General features: G+C 38.9%; 1 pseudogene; it reads right to left on the bottom strand.

The window, feature by feature from the left end:
* Nucleotides 1-2738: 2738 nt before the first annotated feature.
* On the bottom strand, nt 2739-3810 carry LOC105864281 (small ribosomal subunit protein uS2-like; annotated as a pseudogene).
* Nucleotides 3811-16279: the final 12469 nt, after the last annotated feature.

Raw genomic sequence — 16279 nt, forward strand, 5'->3', positions numbered from 1 at the left:
ACAAACACTATGCTGTTTTGGTTACTCTAGACTTGCAGTAAAATTTGAAGTCAGGTTAATGTGATGCCTTCAAATTTGTTCTTTTTACTTAAGATTGTTTTGGCTATTCAGGCTCTTTTTTGGGTCCATATGAATTTTATGACTGTTTTCTCCAATTCTGTGAAAAATGACATTGGTATTTTTCTAGGAATTACATTGAATCTGTAGATTGCTTTGGGCAGTATGGTCATTTTCACAATATTGGTTCTTCCAATCCATGAGCATGGGATATTTTTCTGTTTGTTTATATTATATACTGTTTCTCTCATCAGTGTTTTGTAGTTCTCCTTGTAGAGATTGTTCCCCTCCTTAAATATATTCCCAGGTATTTTATTTTATTTTCTTTGCAGCTGTTGTAAATGGGATTGAGTTCGTAATTTGATTCTCAGCTTGGTTGTTATTGGTGTATAGCAGTGCTTTTGATTTGGGTACATTAATTTTGTAACCTGAAATTTAGCAAATCCATTTATCAATTCTAGGAGTCTTGTGGAGAAGTCTTTAGGGTTTTCTAGGTATAAGATAATATCATTGGCAAACAGAGATAGATTTACTTCCTCTTTTCAAATTTGGATGTCATTTATTTCTTTCTACTGTCTGATTGTTCTGGCTAGGACTTCCACTACTATGTTGAATAGAAGCGGTGAAAGTAGGCATCCTTCTCTTGTTCCTGTTCTTATGGGGAATGCTTCCAACTTTTCCCCATTTGGGATAATATTGGCAATGGGTTTGTCATATATGGTTTTCATTATTTTGAGGTTTATTTCTTTTGTGCCTACTTTGTTGAGGGTTTTTATCACGAAGGGATGCTGGCTTTTATCAAATGCTTTTTCTGCATCTATTGAAACAATCATATGATTTTTGTTTTTAGTTCTGTTCATGTGGTGAATCATATTTATTGATTTGCATATGTTGAATCATACTTGCATCCGTGGGATGAAAATCACTTGATCATGGTGAATTATCTTTTTCATGTGCTCTTGGATTTCCATTTGCTAGTATTTTGTTGAGGATTTTTACATCTATGTTCAGGAGGGATGCTAATCTGTAGTTTTCTTTTTCTTTTCTTTTTTTGTTTTTTTGTTGTGTCCTTTCATAGCTTTGGTCAAGGAAATACTGGCTTCATAGAATGAGTTAGGAAGGATTCCCTCCTTCTCAATATTTTGGAATAGTTTCAGTAGGATTGGTCTCAGTTTTTCTTTGAACATCTGGTACAGTTCAATTGTGAATCTGTGTGAAACTGGGCTTTCTTTAGGGGAGGATTTTTAAATTACTGATTCAATCTGACTACTCATTAGTAGTCTGTTCAGAGTTTATATTTCTTCCTGATTCAAGTTTGGGGGATTGTGTGTTTCCAGGAACTTATCCATCTCCTCTAGATTTTCTAGATGTGTGCACAGAGGTGTTTATAGTAGTCTCAGATGATTTTTTTGTATTCCTGTAGTGTCAGTTGTAATGTTTCCTTTCTCATTTCTTATTGAGATTATTTGAATTCTCTCTCTTGTTTTTTAAGTTAATCTAGCTAGTGTTCTCTCAATTTTGTTTATCTTTCCAAAGAACCAACTTTTCATTTCATTGATCCTTTGAATTTTTTGTTTCACTTTCATTGGGTTATGTTATGATATTTGTTGTTTCTTTTCTTCTGCTAGCTTTGAATTTGGGTTGTTCTTGTTTTTCTGGTTCTTGAGGTGCAGAACATTAGATTGTTAATCTAACATTAGATTGTTAATGTGTGATCTTTCTATTTTTTTGATGTAGGCATTTAATGCTATAAGCTTTCATTTTAGCATGGATTTTTCTGTATCTGAGAGATTTTGATAACATAAGTAACTATTATCATTCATTTCTAAAGCTTTTTAAATTTCCATCTTGATTGCCTCATTGACCAAAGATCATTCAGGAGCAGGTTGTTTAATTTCCATGTATTTGTATAGTTTTGAGAGTTCCTCTTTGATTGATTTCTAGTTTTATTCTGTTGTGGTCTCAGAAGACACATGATATAATTTTGATTTTTAACAATTTATTTAGACTTGTTTTAGGGCCTATCATGGTATATCTTGGAAAATGTTCCTTGTGCTGGTGAGAAGAAGGCATATTATGCAGTTATTGGGTAGAATTTTCTGCATATGTTAGGTCCATTTTCTCTAGAGTCCAGTTAATGCAGTTTTTTGCTCTCTTGAAGACTCGATGATCTGTCAAGGGAGTGCTGAAGCCCCCACTATTATTGCATTGCTGCCTCTTTTCCCGGGTGTGATAGTGTTTGTTCTATGAGTCTGGGAGCTCTCATGTCAGGTGCGTATATCTTTGAGATTGTTACATCGTCTTGTTGAATTGATCTCTTTATGCTTATAATAATGACCTTCTTTGTCTTCTTTTACTGTTGTTGATTTAAGTCTGTTTTATCTGATATAAGAATAGCTACTCCTGCTTGCTTTTGTTTTCTACTCTTTTAACTTGAGTCCATAAGAGTCTTTATGAGTTCAGTGGGTCTCTTGAAGTCAACAGATATTTGGGTTGTGTTTATTAAATACATTATGCAAATCTATATATTTTAAGTGGAACATTTAGCCCATTTCCATTCAAAGTTAATAGTGATATGTGAGATACGTTCCAGTCATTATGTTGATTGTTATCTAGTTGCTTTGTATTCTACATTGTGTTACTGTTTTATAAGCCCTGTGAGTTTTATACTTTTCAGTGTTTTTTTTTTTTTTTAGAAACTCATGTTTATTTTCCATCAACCTTATTTCCATTTTTAAGAGTTTGTAGAAGAACTTAAGACCACTCAGTGGTTGTTCCCACCCATTCAGTGGCCTGAGCAGTGGGAGCTGCAGACCAGTCTTCCGTGGCAGGCTGGGCGCTCCAGTCTTCAGTGGGGAACTGCCGAATAGGCACAGAGGACAGCTGCACACCTTCAGACCAGTATGCAACCTCGGGCTGAGTAGCCGTAAACTCAGGAGCCGGAGCTGTCCATTCACCCTGAAACTCCTCTTTGGTCACAGCTTTCTCCACGGCAGCTTGCTCTTCCTTTTCAATCTCTTCAGGATCTCTGTAGAAGTGGAGATCAGGCATGACCTCCCATGGGTGTTCATGGGAGATGGTGCCATGCATGCGGAGAACTTCCCGGGCCAGCATCCACCACATCAGACCCACAGAGTGAGCCCCGTTGTTGTTGCGTGCGATGGCAATGTCCACGGAACGCAGAGGAGAAGCTGTGTTCCACAGAGCAATGGTGGGCAGGTTAACATAAGATGCCTCTGTGAGAGGCTGGCGGTCAGCCCTGGGGTCAGTAACCACCAGAAGACGTGGCTCCCGGAATGCTGCCTGGATCTGGTTAGTGAAGGTTCCAGGAGTGAAGTGGCCAGCAATGGGAGTGGCTCCAGTGGCAGCAGCAAACTTCAGCACAGCTCACTGGCCAGTATTCCTGCAGGATGTGACACTGACATCAGCAGGGTTTTCAATGGCAACAATGGCACGAGCTGCCAACAGACGCTTCTCCCAGGTCTTCTTCAGATTTATGATATAGATGCCATCAGTTTTCCTTTTGTAGATGTACTGTTCCATTTGGAAGTCAAGGTTGGTGCCACCTAAGTGGGTTCTGCTGCAAGGAATTTGAGGACATCCTCCTCCTTCATTTGCAGGACATCAAGGGCTCTGGACATCATGAAAGTTTCCCTTTAAGTTACGACGGGAATCCAGAACAATGCCGTATGGGCCCCTTCCGTGGGTAGCGTGGAAAACCTTTTCAGTGTTTTTAAACACTTGACCTTTTGTTTCAGTTTTAGAAATTCTTTTAGCATTTATTTTACATTTTTAATTTTCTTGTAGAGATGGGATCTCACCATGTTGTCCAGTGTGGGCTTGAACTCTTAGCCTGAAGTTATCCTTCTGCCTCAGTCTCCCAAAATGCTGGCATTACATGCATGAGCCGCCATGCCTGGCCCTTTTTGAACAATTTTTGTAGGGCCAGTCTAGTGGTGACAAATTTCCTTAGCATTTGCTTGTCTGAGAGACTTTATTTCTCCTTCATATATGAAACTTAGTTTCGCAGGACACAAAATTCTTGGCTGACAGTTATTCCACTTAAGAAGACTGAAGACAGGACCCCAATTCTTTCTGAGTTCTAAGGTTTCAGCTGAGAAATCTGTTGTTAGTCTGCTAGGCTTTCCTTTATAAGTTATTTAGTACCTTTGTCTTACTGCTCTTTGGATACTTTCCTTCACGTTGACTTTAGATAGTCTGATTACTGTCTGCATTGGTTATGTTTTTTTGCAATGAATATCCTGGCAGCTCTTTGAGCTTCTTGTATCTTTCTAAGTCTCTAAGCAAGACCAGAGAAGTTTCCTCAATTATTCCTTAAATTATTCCTTAAAATAGATTTTTTGAAAATATTTGCATTCTTCTTCAGGAATACTTATGATTCTTACATTTGGGAGTTTTACATGATCCCATATTTCTTAAATATTTTGTTCATTTCAATTTTTTTTTCTTTAGTTTTTTTTGACTGGGTTTATTCAAAAAACCTGTCTTAAAGCTCTGAAATTCCTACTTCAGCTTGGTCTATTTTATTCTTCGAGTTTTCCGCTGCATTTTATAATCCATTGATGTTTTCCATTTCCAAAAGTTCTGTTTCTTTTTTTATTTGTTTGTTTTAGCTATCTGTTTAGTAAACTTTCATTCATGTCCTGAGTTACTATTTGGTTTCTTTGTTTTGGTTTTCAGCTTTCTCTTGGATCTCCGTGAGTTTTCTTACAATTTATGTTCTGAATTATTTATTTGTTATTATTATTTATCTGTTATTTCCACATTTTCCTTTTGGTTGGAATCTGTTGCTAAGAGCTAGTGTGATCCTTTTAATTTAATTTTATCTTCATATACATTTGTATTTATATTTTTATTATATATATTTTTATTTTTCCCCCTTGAGAGTGGACCTGAAATGTATGTTTTTTTATTCATTAAACTTCTATTTGGGATACTTTCAGGGAGCTAAGGCTCTGTATATGTTCCTTGGTTATAGAAAGCTTTGTGCAATATCTTTCTCACATGCTGGTTGTGATAGAAAAATGCTAGGCTGCAGTTTGGCCACCAGTCCAGTCGATTGGGCTGATGTGTAAAAGCTAGCTCTAGCAGGAGCTGATGGTTGTGTGTATGGTCTCTGCTTGCTCAAGCAGTGGTTGGTCTGTGGAATGCCTGCTGTCCTGCATTCCCTACTCATTCCTAGAGTAGGGCACAGATCTGGAAAGATATAGGTCACCAGACATGCCAACACACACCTCAGTGATGGGTGGAAGTACCAGCCCTGAGGAGGGTGGCAGGGGAACTTGTGTTGAATTGCACCATGGTTTCTGTCAGGAGTTGGGGGAAGGAGACTGAACTAGCTTCACCACCTTGGAAAGCAGACATAGACTCATGACTTTTAGTTCAGATGGACACTATCTTTTTACTCCCAGCCATAATGTAACTGAGGGCCACAGAAAGCCTGTTCCCACAATTCTCTGCCCAGATGGCCTCAGGAAGAAACATCTCTCAGCCTAGAATAGGCCACTTTGTGTCTGGCCTGTACTCCTACTGTAGGAAATTGAACCTTCTTAAAAGGAAAGGCATGGGCTCCATGGCAGCTCAGGCATGGTGGGAATGCCATCAGAAGGAGTGCAGCCACTCCCTAGGGCCCTGAAATGACCTTCCCCCAGCAGCCTCCTGCCAGCCCCCCACGGGGACAATTGCAGCTGAATTGGCTGTGGTGGACAGAGGAGAGAGGGAAAAGGATAAGTCCTTGATTGAAGGAGAGCTCATGCTCTTGTTTCCTTTGTCCTGAGGGTCCTGGTGGCATGCTGCATTCTCCTCTCATCTAGGGGCAGCCTGCCTTGAGTGTTAAAATTCTGGGAATCTTACAGCTCCCTTAGGATGCTCAGCCCTCTGAGGCTGCTGAAGCCTGGGAGGGGGTGCTGAAGAATATTTGCTGTGGATCCCAGTGATATGGAGACTCAAGGGCTGAGAGTCTCCGGTCAGGGCAGTAGCAAAAATGCTGCATTTCCATGTAGGGAGAGGAATGGAATGTACCCTCTATGCAAAACCAGGCACAGTGAGCAGCCTGTTAGTGGGGGGACCAGCCCCCCTACAATCCCAGGACTGGCCATCCTTCTGTGTGCCCTCGCCAAAGCCTTGTGGAAGCAGTTGTGGCTATTTCTGCAGTAGTCAGTGGTAAGGAAAGGAGACGTCCCTGACTTCATGTCCCTTCCTGGGCCTTAGTGCTGCTTGTCTTCTCCCATACAGACTCTTCTCTGCACTTGAGTTTCCACTGAGAGGGGTACAGATAACTTTGGATCATGGGGTAAGAGATCTCAGGTAGAGTAGGGTGCATGTTCTGGTTTCCTTTGTCCCAAGGGGCATTTTGGTTTGTAGTGCTTTCTCTTCCCCTAAGGGCAGCCTGCTCTATGGATTGAACTCCAGGAATCCTTTAGCTCTCTGGGTTCCTTTGGAATTTAGTAGTTATCACAAGCCAAGCAGGGCTGGGGAGTGTTGGTATGGGATCCAGTTATAAGGAGGCAGAAGGGCTAATATTCCTTGGGCAGGATAGAGGCCCATAGTGGGTGCTCAAGCAGTATGGTGCCTGACACCTTGGCTTGGGTCTATGGGAAGGGGAAGTGACCTGGGCCGGCTGGCAGCCCAGTGCTCTGCACTTAAGAAGTTCCCAATTACACAGCAGCAGCAGTGCCTGGGCTTGTGAAGTAGGAGGTCTCTCTGGTGGTTTGGGATCTGACAGTCTGCTCTAGGGGTGGGGGAAAGGAAAGAAACATCCTCACCTACCCTTTCCACGGAACTTCAAATTCCTTGGGAATAGATCTCTGCCAAACTCCTGGGCTCAAGTGATCCTCCTGCCTCAGCCTCCCAAGTAGCTGGGACTACAGACATGTGCCGCCATGCCCAGCTAATTTTTCTGGTTTTCTTTTTTTTTTTGTATTTTTTTTTTTTTTTTGTAGAGACAGGTCTTGGTCTTGCTCAGACTGGTCTTGAACTCCTGAGCTCAAGTGATCCTCCCACCTCAGCTTCCCAGAGTGCTAGTATGACAGGTGTGAGCCACCATGCCCAGCCCCAGGAATCAATTTTCTTTTACAGTTTGACCAATCTATATGACCTCTACAGATTTTTCTGTCTTTCCCAGGTCTACAACATGTTATTCCAAATTCTGTGATACTTTTATGGTGGATACGGCAGAGTCACTAAATACAGAAATACAGAAAACACAGTTAAGTTTAAAATTGGGATAAACAACAAATAACTTTTTAGTATAGCTATGGAATATTCACATATTTGTGTGTAATATGTGTAAGCAATTCTTATTAGATATTTATACTAAAATAATTATTCATTATTTATTTGAAATTCAAATTGAATTTCTACTTTGTGAGCCCTAGCCCATGGGAACCTCTCTTCTTTCCTCCAGATTCACCACCAATGCCTTCAAGAGCCTCATTAGAGAAAAACATCATTTGTTAATTCAGCAGATACAATTTTTTTGCAGTGTGTGCTAGCCATCTAACAAGCATGTGGCATAAATTAAATTGTGTCATCTGGATACCCTGTGGGGTGAGAGAGAAGAAATTATAATTCTTACCTATGTTATTTTATCTGATTTTATTACCCCTTTCTGGAATATGCTGATGATACATGCAGTACATTAGTGAAGTAATCCATATATAGTTACTAAATAATTATCCATATTAGCAGCCATATCCAACTATTGTTTGCTGGTATTGGACTTCAGTACTTAAAATGTGAATATTTTTATACCTTTAATCTGACATTACCCTGGGGCTTCTTCTGGGTCTAACATGACGGCAGCTCAATTATGCTGAAGATACAATGTTTGGTGGGAACTATCCATTGTTTGGTTCTGGACATTGAGGTAAATGTATACCTATATTAGATTATATGTGAAGAGAAAAAATAACAACCATCAACTATATAATTTCTCCTTTATAAACTCATTCACATCAGGTAATTTTAAAGCAGTGTTGTAACTCAGATGTGAACTTCTGAGTCTGAGCTGAAAATACTGTTATTTTCTTTGCCTTACACATCATTTATATTTATTGGCCAGTATAATTTTAAGTAACCTCAAAATCATAATTGAATTTTTTTCGTCTCTGAAAGAAAAGTGACCGATTTCTTATTTTTAAAATTTCTTGTGTGTGTCATAGATTTAGATAATTCTAAACACTGGAATGAATTAATTGAATACAATAATGATGCCTGTATTCAGGGCAAATAAGAGGATGTAATTACAAAATTTTTTTATTTTTTTTTTTTCCGTGTCTCCAGAGTGGATAATTACAAAATTATTCAGTGAAATTTTATAAAGGATTTTAATACAGAGATATGTTGATTAAGACATGTGAAATTATCTTTTCTATTATAGATCTTAGTATTTTTCCAAGATATGGGAGGGTATCCCTGCATTAGGTGGACGTCTCAAAAAAAGGAACACCATTTGATCCTATAAATGCAAATTCACAGATGTCATAAAGTAGAGAAAGGAATTACATGCCCTCTTTTTTTTTTTTTTTTTTAACATTTTTTTTTTTTTTTTTTGAGACAGAGTCTCGCTTTGTTGCCCAGGCTAGAGTGAGTGCCGTGGCGTCAGCCTAGCTCACAGCAACCTCAAACTCCTGGGCTCGAGTGATCCTTCTGCCTCAGCCTCCCAAGTAGCTGGGACTACAGGCATGTGCCACCATGCCCGGCTAATTTTTTATATATATATATTAGTTGGCCAATTGATTTCTTTCTATTTATAGTAGAGACAGGGTCTCGCTCTTGCTCAGGCTGGTTTTGAACTCCTGACCTTGAGCAATCCGCCCGCCTCGGCCTCCCAAGAGCTAGGATACATGCCCTCTTAATACTGAGAGCTGGATTTTAGCAATTTCCTTCTGAGATAAAAAAAAAAAAAAAAAAAGTTTACAAGGTTTCTCTGGAATGGAAACAAAACTGGGACAGAGCCAGGATCATTTTAAGAAAATATAGTTACTAGGACCTGTGGTAAATGGAATAATGCCACACAAGATGCCCACATCCCAAACCCCAGGTCCTAGGAATATGTTAGGGTATATAACAAAGGAGAATTAAGGTTGCAGATGAAATCAAAGTCAATAATTAGCTGACTCTAAAATAAGAAGATTAACTCAAATGAAGAGTTTGGACCTAATGTAATCACAAAGTTCCTCAAATGTGGAAGAAAGGCTAAGAAGGGAAACTGAATGCTGTGATATGAGAGAGTCAACTAGACTTTTTTTCCCCTATGGTAAATCTTTCTCCTTTAACAAAAAATTTACTTTACTTCACCTATACAAACACTGATGTATCATTTTTCTATGACCATTATGCTTCTGGTTGGTGAATACTAGACAAGAGAATTTAGAACGGTAAAGAAATGCTTTCTTAAGTGTGAACCACAGTAGTATAGAAGTGTAGATACATAGATAATGGGCATCCAATCCAGGTGTGACTGTGAATGTGCTCATTCTTGATATATATATATATATATATACATACACACACACACATATTCACAGATACATATAAAATTTGGCATATAAAATAATGTTGAAATTATATTTTTAAGAATTTATAAAGTTATCAAGATTAATGAAAAAAATCAGTGAAATAAAAACATAATGGTGTTTCTGATGATTTTGACTATAGAATAAATAACACGATGTGAAGTCTATCTTTTTTAGATATACATGTTTCTCTTTACAATTTAGATGATTACTTTCTAGTTACGATCCCTTTTAAAAAATGTTTCTTTTTTCCAAGCTGGCCTTGGAATCTCAGCCAACAATCTCCTCCTTCTCTTCTGCATGCTCATGTTGGGGGCTGATTCTGGTGTTATGCCTTACTACTCATTCACTACAGCCCGTAATGTACGTGTGCTGCCTGACGCAGTGGTAGTCGGCATTTTCTTCAGACACGGTTGCTGCCCTGTGACTTGATAAGAGGCCTGAGTTGTTGCACATAAGCAAATGCTCCCAACTCCCACACGGAGGGCCCCGAGGTGGGAGTCTGGAGGCCAGGAGAACAAGAACAAGAAGAACTCTCCCAAGAACTGGCCCCCAGTTGATGGTTGGTAGTCAATGGCGGGTAAGACTCACCATGGAGGGGGCGACCTAAGACAGGCACAACCGCCGGGGCCAGGAAGGAGCCGCCGCCTGGGATTGAGACTAAGAAGCACTTCAGATGGCTGCATTTTTTTTTTTTTTTTTGAGACAGAGTCTCGCTTTGTTGCCCAGGCTAGAGTGAGTGCCATGGCGTCAGCCTAGCTCACAGCAACCTCAAACTCCTGGGCTCAAGGGATCCTCCTGCCTCAGCCTCCCAAGTAGCTGGGACTACAGGCATGTGCCACCATGCCCGGCTAATTTTTTGTATATATTAGTTGGCCAATTAATTTCTTTCTATTTATAGTAGAGACGGGGTCTCGCTCTTGCTCAGGCTGGTTTCGAACTCCTGACCTTGAGCAATCTGCCTGCCTCGGGCTCCCAGAGAGCTAGGATTACAGGCGTGAGCCACCGCGCCCGGCCAGATGGCTGCATTTTTTTATGTTGCCTACCTCAGCCTTGGCTTTTGAGCTCTGTCCGGCACCTTAACTTTAGTAACCGTTAGAGGTCTGAGGCTATGGGCAATTGTTCCCTTTTGAAACAACTCCGGAATTGACTGATATCACTGCTATGCTCAGATGCTCACGTACAAGGAACTAACCTTGGGTCTGGGGGGTATAAAAATAAAGCGATGGGTGCATTGGCCACTCGAGTCATTGTCATGTCCATGTGTGTCTGTGTCGTTATTTTATGCTCTGTGTCATCACCCATCCTGTAATCAGGTCATGTCATGTTCATGCTTCTTCTGATCACAGGCCTAAGCCTCCTGACTTGACCATATTTCACTTGGCCCTCATTCAGCTGATGCTCCATACGGGGGCGTTCTTGACATCTCCAGACCTGTTTGAGTCACTGTATTTGGGAATGACTTCAAATATAAGGCATTTTTCTACACAAACAAGGAAGTGAGGGGCCTCTTCATCTGCACCACCTGCCTCCTGAGCTTGCTCCAGGCCATCACTGTCTGCCCCAGCGCCTCCTGGCTGGTGAGGTGTAAAGATAAGTTCACCGTTTTCACCTTCCATTCCTTCTTCTTATGGTCTCTTAGTTTTTCTTTCAGTGGTAACCTTATTTTGTACACTGTAGCTTCTTCTAATGTGACCCTGAGCAATCTTCTGCATACCAGTAAATACTGCTCACTTTTCCCAATGAACTCCATCATCAGAGTTTTCTCCCTTATGGTATCCAGGGATGTTTTTCTTGTAGGAATAATGTAGGAAAAAATCCTCTTATTCATGCACAAGAGGAGATCCTGGTAACTTCTCAGTATCAGCCTCTTCACAAAACCCAGAGAAAAGGGCCACCCAGGCTATCTTATTAGTGTCTTTCTTTCTTTTTTCCCCCAAGGTTAAGTTTTTTGTTTTTTTTTTTAATTTCAGCATATTATGGGGGTACAAATGTTTAGGTTGTGTATACTGCCTTTGCCCCACCCAAGTCAGAGCTTCAAGAGTGTCCATCCCCCAGGTGGTGTACAGAGCACCCATTACGTGTGAAAACATCCACTCCCTCCTCACCCCTCCCACCTGCCTGACACCCAATGAATGTTATTACTATATGTGCACTTAAGTGTGAATCAGTTAATACCATTTGATGGTGAGTGCATGTGGTGTTTGTTTTTCCATTCTTGTGATACTTCACTTAGTAGAATGGGCTCCAGCTCTATCCAGGATAATACAAAAGGTAGTATATGACCATTGTTTTTTGTGGCTGAGTAGAACTCCGTGGTATACATATTGCTGGTGTCTTTCTTTGTGGTCAGGATTGGGGGGACTTTTTCATTGCCTCCTCCTCAACCCTGTTATGGGCAGATAGCCCTGTTATCCTGGCTGTCCAGAGACTGATGGGCAATGTCTATCTCACTGTCAGTCCTTTGGTGCTACTCAGAGTTGATAAAAGGCTAATCAATGGAAGGCAAAATATGAGACAGAAGTTTAACAAGTTAATTTTATGAAAAATAAATTATTCTGTCACCAGTTAAATTATTCAAGTAGCACAGGATTTGCTATCTAATTTGACTTAAATGTATGGATTTACACTTTCAGTATGTTTAAATACTTTTGAAACTGATGCTGCCAATTCCCTGTGGTTTCTTTAGTGTAATATCCATATGTTTAGAAGTTTCTTGCTCTTTCATTTTGATTTTCAGACCTTAATACAGGAAAATGTTTCTTTCTTCCTGATATAATGTTAAGAATGTCTTATTGGTAATGAAATCTCTGTGTTTATATTTTTTTTTTTTTTTTTTGAGACAGAGTCTCGCTTTGTTATCCAGGCTAGAGTGAGTGCCGTGGCGTCAGCCTAGCTCACAGCAACCTCAAACTCCTGGGCTCAAGCAATCCTCCTGCCTCAGCCTCCCACGTAGCTGGGACTACAGGCATGTGCCACCATGCCCGGCTAATTTTTTATATATATATCAGTTGGCCAATTAATTTCTTTCTATTTATAGTAGAGACGGGGTCTCGCTCTTGCTCAGGCTGGTTTTGAACTCCTGACCTTTGAGCAATCCGCCCGCCTCGGCCTCCCAAGAGCTAGGATTACAGGCGTGAGCCACAGCGCCCGGCCTCTGTGTTTATATTTTTGAAAATATTTTATTTTATCCATATTTATTAAAGACATTTGGCTAAGTATTCTTGCATTCTTAATATTTATTCCCCTGTGTTCTGGTTTCTGTCAAGGCTGTGGGGATGGGGTTTGTACCTTTGAAGCTTACCCCTATTTTCTATCTCACTACTTTTTAAGGTTTTTCTCCTTCCTTTTGGTGTTATGCAGTTTAATAATTATTTCTGTATTAGTATTTTTTTTTTTTTTTTTTTTTGAGACAGCGTCTCACTTGTTGCCCAGGCTAGAGTGAGTGCCGTGGCATCAGCCTGGCTCACAGCAACCTCAAACTCCTGGGCTCAAGCGATCCTCCTGCCTCAGCCTCCCGAGTAGCTGGGACTACAGGCATGCACCACCATGCCTGGCTAATTTTTTCTATATATATTAGTTGTCCAATTAATTTCTTTCTATTTATAGTAGAGACGGGGTCTCGCTGTTGCTCAGGCTGGTTTTGAACTCCTGACCTCGAGCAATCCGCCCGCCTCGGCCTCCCAGAGTGCTAGGATTACAGGCGTGAGCCACCGCGCCCGGCCCTATGTTAGTATTTATCTTTACTTACCTCTCTTTTGGACACTATGAACATCTGACTTAAAGAATTCCTGGTTTTTAATTTTACAAAAAATAATTTTTGCTGTATTTCCTTTTCATATATTCCAGTGAAGTAACTAAATGTGTTTTGTTTCTTTTCATTTTAATCTTTATATATCTGTTTGTGTTTTACACCAGTTTGCCTTTTTTTTACAATTAGCTGTTCTGCTTAATCTCCCAGTGAATCATTTCTCTCATCAGCCATTCCAAGTTAATAGTTAATACATATGCTGCATATTCCATTTATACGTTTTTATTTTTCATTTAGTCAGCTTAAACCTTGCTTTTTGCACATATGCTTCTCAACTTTAAAGTTTCTGGCTCTTTCAACATAATTTTAGTTTTTTATTTTTTCATTTTGACTTAAAGATATTAGACACAATTTCAATATCAAAAATTTATATGGAATCTATAAATTCTGGCAGTTTATTTTCTTGTGTGCTTTATAATTTAGTTCTCACATTTGGAATATCTCACATTATGAATGTCTTTAATCAGTATATTTATTTATTTATTCTAGTTGACCTGGCACAAGATTGTCAGTTTTGCTGTGAATCTTTTCTTGACTAATTTCTGGTCCTGGGAAGCTCTGATATTTTCTGGTATTGAAGTGTTTATCTTTTACTGTAGAACTGTCCAATTTTCCCTTACACTCTGTCAATTTTTCATATGTTATATTTAACATGTTTTTAAATATTTGGAGGTTCATCTCTAACATGTGATATGCTTATAATTATTAAATCTTCTTGCTCTTTTATCAATATGTCCTTCTCTGTCTCTTTACAATTTTTTGCTTAATGCTTGTTTTTTCTGATATTAGTATTAATTTCCAACTCTCTTGATTACCATTTGCATGTATTACACTTTTTAATTTTCTCACTTTCAAATTATTTGAGACTTTCAGTCTTATATAGACAGCATATAGTCTGATTATGGTTTGAATTACCCAGTCTGTCTTTTTTATTTAAGTGTTTAATCCATTTACATTGAAGTAATTGCTCAAAAGGAGGACTTTTGTCATTTTTCTATTATGTATTAAACCATTTTTGCCCTCTTTTTCTATATCACTGTCTTCTTTAGTGGTTTTTTAAAATGTATTACTTTGATTCTCTTTTTATTTCCTTTTCTCTATATGTTTATATTTCTTAATGGTTACCCTGACGATTACAATTGCCAATTTAATTCTTTTTTCCTTGAAACAGAGTCTCACTCTGTTGCGAAGGCTAGAGTGCTATGGCATCAGCCTAGCTCACAGCAACCTCAAACTCTTGGGCTCAAGTGATCCTCCTGCCTCAGCCTCCCAAGTAGCTGGGCCTACAGGCATGCACCACCATGCCTGGCTAATTTTTTTGTTTCTATTTTTAGTTGCTCAGCTAACTTTTTCTATTTTTAGTAGAGTTGGGTCTTGCTCTTGCTGACGCTGGTCTCAAACTCCTGACTTTAAGTGACTCTCCCAACTCGGCCTCTCAGAGTGCTAGGAGTATAGGCATGAATTACTGCGCTGGCTGCCAATTTAAATCTATACCAATCCAGTTTAATACCAACTTAGCTTCAATAGTATACCAAAATCTCTGCTTCCATATTATTCCATCCTTCTCTCTTAATATTTTGTCCTTCTTTGTGTTGTTATTGCCATGGATCACATATTCATATATCATTTGTCTATTAACATTTATATGTATTTATAATTATTTGGTTTTTTAGATTTCTAAAAAATAATATAGAAAGAGAAGAGTTACAAACAAAACTAAAATAATATTGATTTCTTTTTTAATTACCTATGTAGTTACCTTTAGTAGTGTTATTTCCTCATATGGCTTTGAGTTACCATCTAGTGTACTTTTACTTTGGCCAAAACAATGTCCTTTACCCTTTTATGAAAGATAAATCTATTAGGAAAAAACTTGCATGGTTCTTGTTTTTGTGTCAGTGTCTTCATTTTTTCTTACCTTTTTCCTTGAAGGTTCACAGTTTAAATTTTTTTTTTTTTAGACAAGATCTTGCTCTGTCATCCAGGCTGGAGTGCAGTGGTACAATCGTAGTTCACTGTAACCTGGAACTCCTGGGCTCAAGGGATTCTCCCACCTTAGCCTCCTGAGTAGCTAGGACTACATGTGCAGGCCACTAAACCTCACTAGCTAATGTTTTTTATTTTTTGTAGAGACAAGGTCTCACTCTGTTCCCAAGACTGGTGTTGAACTCCTGGGATCAACATATTCTCTTTTCACAGCCTCCTAAAGTGCTAGGATTATAGATGTGAGCCACCATTCCTGGCCATGGTTGAATATAACAAGGGAATGCTTGTATACTTTGCTATACTTAAGTAAAATAATGATAAAAAATTTTCCACATCTAATTCATACTAGTGTTAGTATCATTTGATTGCATTTTCTCACTTTAATTCTGATTTAATTTTTTATTTTATGAATTTTTTGGTGTTTTTATCCCATGCACATTTTTTACTATTAATAGTATGTTAGGAGATTTTGGACTCTAAAAATATATCCTTTTAGTAAGCAGTCACTCTGTTTATTTTAGCATGCTAACATTAAGCAGCCAAGTCTGGGCCTAATTTTGGGGGGGTTGCCTTTTATTTTTATTTGTGCAAAATTATGGATACATAAGAAATTTTGTTACCTGGGTATAATACCCAGTGAAATTCTGTTACACATATATAATGCATAGAATATAAGTCATGGGATTCAGATCATGTAGGTGCAATACATTTTTGTTTAGTATAGTCATCCTACTCTGCTATCAAAAAATGAATTTATGCATTCTACCTCACTATATATTTGTACAATTTGACCCAATTCTCTTCATCCTCCTCCATCCCTTGACTCACCCTTCTCTCTGTTATCTATTTTTCTACTTGGTATCCTCTATGAGTTAAAATTTTTCAG

Source organism: Microcebus murinus, chromosome 13 (genome assembly GCF_040939455.1).
Source record: "Microcebus murinus isolate Inina chromosome 13, M.murinus_Inina_mat1.0, whole genome shotgun sequence".
Lineage (NCBI taxonomy): Eukaryota > Metazoa > Chordata > Mammalia > Primates > Cheirogaleidae > Microcebus > Microcebus murinus.